The sequence below is a fragment of the Euprymna scolopes genome, chromosome 26 (genome assembly GCF_053919585.1).
Source record: "Euprymna scolopes isolate OS-2025 chromosome 26, ASM5391958v1, whole genome shotgun sequence".
Taxonomy (NCBI): domain Eukaryota; kingdom Metazoa; phylum Mollusca; class Cephalopoda; order Sepiida; family Sepiolidae; genus Euprymna; species Euprymna scolopes.
In genome coordinates this window covers 103,627,664-103,632,959 of record NC_136507.1, presented here as the reverse complement: position 1 = coordinate 103,632,959, position 5,296 = coordinate 103,627,664, and the positions used below count along the sequence as shown (strand labels likewise).

General features: G+C 34.7%; 1 protein-coding gene across 1 annotated transcript in view; it reads left to right on the top strand.

Annotated features, from left to right (window-relative positions):
* The first annotated feature begins 245 nt into the window (after positions 1-245).
* LOC145248323 (uncharacterized) overlaps positions 246-5,296 on the top strand; it is an 18,815-nt gene continuing 13,764 nt past the window's right edge. The window contains exon 1 of the mRNA XM_080110232.1: positions 246-382. The gene's annotated coding sequence lies outside the window, so the exon portion shown is untranslated. The remainder of the gene's footprint in view (positions 383-5,296) is intronic.

Here is a 5,296-nt window from a genome sequence, read left to right as displayed (position 1 = left end):
TAATTGGAAAGGCTAAGCAAGGTTTATGGGCAATAAAAACTGCCACGGTTTCACCACTTGAGTCGAGATGGTATCGAGTAATTGCCCTGTAACAAATGTTAGGAGACAATTCTTTTGTATTATGACCATCGAAAGGCGGCCCCAAAAATAACAAATCGCAAGAGAAACAACTCAATGGACCCTTCAGTTGTTTGTTATAATTTACGGCTGATCAACAGCATTGTTTCTGAAGAGGAAATGCTTCAGGTTTTACAAGAAACACTTTCCTGACCTCGAAAATTTTTGTCTTCATTTTTAACGTCAGTTACCAAGATGCAATAAAGCTGATATATATAAAAAAGGAAGAGTGGCCATAATATTACTAACTTTGTGACAATTTAAGGTGAGTCTTTTGATATGTTTCTTTTGCCGCATGTATGAAAGCAGTACCTATTCTGTACTTTTATTTATTTTCGTCTTTTTTTTTTTATATTTTTTTTTTTTCAGCAGATTATTCTCGAATGGTGACTAATCTACTGGATTATATATATATATATATATATATATATATATATATATATATATATATATATATATATATATATATATATATATATATATATATATATATATATTAAAAGAATTAAATATTTAACATTTTTAAGGGGTGCTCCGTCCGATAGCAGTGTCAGAAATTTCGTGAAAACTATTGAATAATTCCACCCGCTATCTTTCGAAGCTTATAACTCCTCGAAAAATGTAATTCAAGCCATATTTTTTTTTTCAATTAAAGGAGCAAGGACCAAGGTTTCATTAAAAAAGAAAAAAAAAACAAACAACGTGTTTTTTTTTTAAAAGGTTTTAAACTTCGGACTTTACAGGTAAATTTCTAAAAAACACTACTTTTTTTGTTGTTTTAAATTTGAATATATTATTTATTGATCTTTTATCTTCAATTTGTGATATATAAAACTTTGGTACATGAATTAATTATTTACTTTGTAATAGACATTTGAAAAGGGTGGGGGGCGTGAATTAAAAAAAAACACTTGTCTAAAATATTATATTCGATTTATTGGAAAGAGCATAAAATTTTACATTGACCCTGAAAATATCGTAAAATAATAGAAAAATTTTGATAGATTTTTAAAGTTTAAAAATTGAAAAATACTGAACTCGTAACATTCAATTAATTTCATTACTATTTAAAAAAAAAATATTTCTATTACTTTTTATACAACTTTAATAGTTTATTTTGGAAGTATAATCCGTAAAGAAAATAAACAACCCACCTTTAAAAGAGAAATTACGAGGTTTTTATATTTTATTTGCAGTTTGTTAGAGTGTCAAAAATTCCTAAATTCTGATACACCCGACGAAAACAAATTCTAGTAAATCGATACCCAATTTTGGAAGCAGTAACTTTTTCGGCCAAATTTCGCGAATTTGGCCTTTTTTAGCCTTTTTGACAAGGCCAAACTACTAAAAAAAAGGGGGGGGGGCTTTCATGCGTGTGTTCTTTGGGGTGGGGTTGCACATTTCTGTTATTTTAGATAATTTTTAGCTTTTATTTTGTGAAAAAGTTGTGGGAGAGTAAACATCGCAAAGTGATTCATACGAACGCTATAATGCAAATAGCTATACTCGCTAACCCCCTGTCCTTTGATTCGTTAGAATCCTATCAACAGAGATTAGACCATTCCTGTAATGATCGAGTCCCTGTTGATTTTGTGGTGTGAGTTTCCGTGCAGTTCTAGGAAGTCCTCCTCTCCCAGGCTTCGCCTTCTCTCTCTGAGAAAGGATTAGTTTATTGCTAATCATCTGAGGTGTCCTTACCAGAGAATGGCGGCGGAACTGCCCAGGTACTTTTTGCAGGTCAGGCGTTCTTAATCCAACTTTCCGTCCCTGGTGTCTAAGTTCTTGCTTCTTTTCCTCTAATCTAATAACTTTTAACATGAAAATGTTTAAAAAAAAAAAAAAAATGAATACATAATAATATATTGATTTTATTTTTATTGAATTTCTCAAAATTATGCTTAAACTAAAAATAAGAATTTTTTTAAAAATTTATTCCGCCTCAGAATCCATAGAATTAGCACGTACAATGTTGGGGTAATTTATCCAAAAATAAACACATGAACTTCGATATCTTCTAAGTCTAGTGAACGATTGCGATGATTGAATTGTGAAGTAATTCCTATGAGCGAACGCTAAAATGCAAATGGCTATGATTGCTTGCACTCTTTTTCTTCCACTTCGTTGAAATTCACCTCCACCCACCCCCCACAAGCTAACAACTTATAACGCGAAGGCGTAAATAGTTTTGAACAGTCATTGTTGGAACATTTATAAATCGGAGAAAATTCTGAGATGAATGAACGTTGGAAACTTTGTAAATAATTTTAAACGGTCATTATTGTATCATTTATTGAATTAATATAAAATTAAAAAAAAAAAATCCTTGTCCAAAGTTTAATTACGTTTCCAAGTTTTTAAAATGAGGATTGATAATTTGTATTATTTAGATTGGACAAATTCTTGTTTATATTTTCACAACGTTTCTGCCGATGTAACCTCCACCCTTTTTCAGAACTCAGATATCTTTTGTCAAACTCAGAAAGCCACAACATCATTAGTCGCATCTTCCTCTTGGTGCAGATTGCAGACTCACGTGACTTCTTTTTTGCCATTTTTTCCAATCCAGGGCAAGTTGGTTGATGGATGCCCAACTGTTTAGAGCTGTCCAATCAAAAACATTTTCTCTCCACCTTCTCTTCGGCTTTCCTCTGCCTCTTTTTGCTAAAATACCCTCAAAACATAACTTTAACAGGCCAGTAGTTGATCGTTTAACATGGCCAAAAATTTAAGGATTTTACTTTTGAGTTCATAGGGAAGTAGTTAGACGGAGGCTGGATATTTTGTTTTCTTTTTCAATCAGGCGATGCCGCGTAATGAAACACATTACGTGATTTTGAAACACGTCAATGCGATTGGCTAGTTGTTTGGCCCATGTGATACAATCAAAGCCATATAAAACTACTAGGAGGACATAAATAAACTTTTACTTTGACAGTTATCGGCACCCATTTTGATTTTAGAATGGTGCTGTGTTTTTGGAAAGCCGCCCAACCCAACCCGATTCTGTGTTTTAATGTCGTCTCGTGATCAAGTCAGTTTATGCCCTAAATGAATTGAGTGACCTATTTGATGGGTTTACTGTGAATAGTCATGTTTAGGTTAAACTGTGATTTAACTGTATACATACATTCCTGATATTCATAAATGACCTCCCCGACAAAATTGCCTCTGAGATGGGTATATATGCTGATGACACCACACTCTATAGCAGGCACGACAGGAAAACAAATGAACATATATCTAAAGTAATGGCAGAAACACTAGAGGATGACCTCAAATCAGTAGTGGAATGGGGACAAAAATGGATGGTAACGTTCAATGCCACCAAGACAAAACTGGTTTCATTCAATAATTACAAGAAACCTTCTCTACCACCTATAGCAATGGCCAACAACTCTTTAGCTGAGAGTACATCTTTCAAGCTCCTTGGCCTAACGTTCACAGGAAACATGAGCTGGAACAATTACATCGAGGGCATTGCCAGGGCCGCTGCGAGGAAGGTGGGCTCTCTCTACCGTGCTAGAAAACTTCTAACTCCTGAAAGTATCCTGTACCTCTATAAGGCCACTATTCGCCCATGTATGGAGTATTGCTGTCATATTTGGGCCGGTGCATCGGCTACTAGTTTCTCGCTCCTTGACAGGGTTCAAAAGAGAGTCACAAATCTGATAGGCCCTAAACTGGCATCTAAACTTCAGCCTCTGTCCCATCGTCAAAACGTTGCATCCCTCTGCCTGTTCTACAAGTATTATAATGGTGAATGCTCTGACGAACTGCAAGCACTTGTGCCCCCACGACGTGAACACCCTCGACAGACCCGACAAGCTGCAAAATCCCACCCCCACACTGTAGAGATCCCTAGATGTAAAAGATCTTTCTACTCCAGTAGTTTCTTCCCCAGAACTGCTAGACTTTGGAATTCCATTCCGGGTCACTGCTTCCCCAACTGTACTGACATGCATAAGTTCAAGTGCAACGTGAACCAACATCTCGCTGCCCTAATCCCTACATAGTACCCTAGTAGATGTTTCCCCTGATAGTAGCCCCCTACACCAAAGTGGCAATGTGCCTTGTTTGGGGTGAAAATGTAATAAAAAAAAATTTAAAAAAAAAAATTCTGTTTTTTCTAGGTTTATTTCTAATCCTATCTCTTTTGTATTCTTTGCTGATACATCAACAAAAACTTAAAGTTTATGTGTGCATTCATTAACAAAAGCGATGCCATCAGCGTAGAAGAGGTTAGAGAGGATTTCTCCACCTATAGAAAAACCTATAGAAAAACCGCTTTGGCAAGTCTCTCCTGTCTTAAGCATAACAGCAGCTAGTGCAACACAGAACAGAGTTGCCTTTAAAAGTTATAATCAATCACCCACCCACCCTCCATGTTAAGAATTTTTTTTCAACTCATTAAGTGAATAAATTTTTTGTTTTTGTTCTTTTTTGCCTAAGGAGAAGTTTTTTGAAGGGCTGAATTTATTTTTTAACATTAACTCTTACCTAAGCAAAATAATTTTAAAAAAAGGGGGCAAGTAAGAAGAGAAGTGATGGGAGGAGGGAAATTGTGGAGTAGAAAGTGTTGAGAGGAAGGGAATAGTAGTAAAAATTGCAGTTTAAAAGAAGGAGAGCAAGCGCAACATTTAAATTAATAAATGACATAAATAAAGAAGAAAAGAAAAAGACTAAAGTAATAATAGAAGCTAGATGAGTGCTTTTTCTGAAAAGTTTGGAAGGGGGATGAAAATAGATTGAAGCTCAGACGAGCATTTTCTATGAAAATAACGATAGAGCAGAGACAGGTTTTGAACATCTCTTCTGCAGGAAAGAGGTAAACATATAAATGTTTATACAAAAAATTGGCTAAATAGTTTGCTAGACACTGCAAAGGTAAAATCTTTTGAACTTTGAACCCTTGGCAGCTCAAATTTTCGACTTAAACCGATTAAAAAGCTTGCTCTATCTCTGAGTACACTTTATGTAAAATTTCAAATGTTAAGACCAGAAATTAGCTTAGTAATTTGGTAGAGAACGCAGAGGTCAATTTTTTTTTTAATTTGAACCCAATTTTGATCCTTAACATTTATTTTTATGGGCTCAAATCAAATTAAAAATTTTGATCCAAGTAACCTACATTTAAAGTTCAAGTGTTTAGACCCAAAATTGGCGGAGGAGTTTGGTAGAG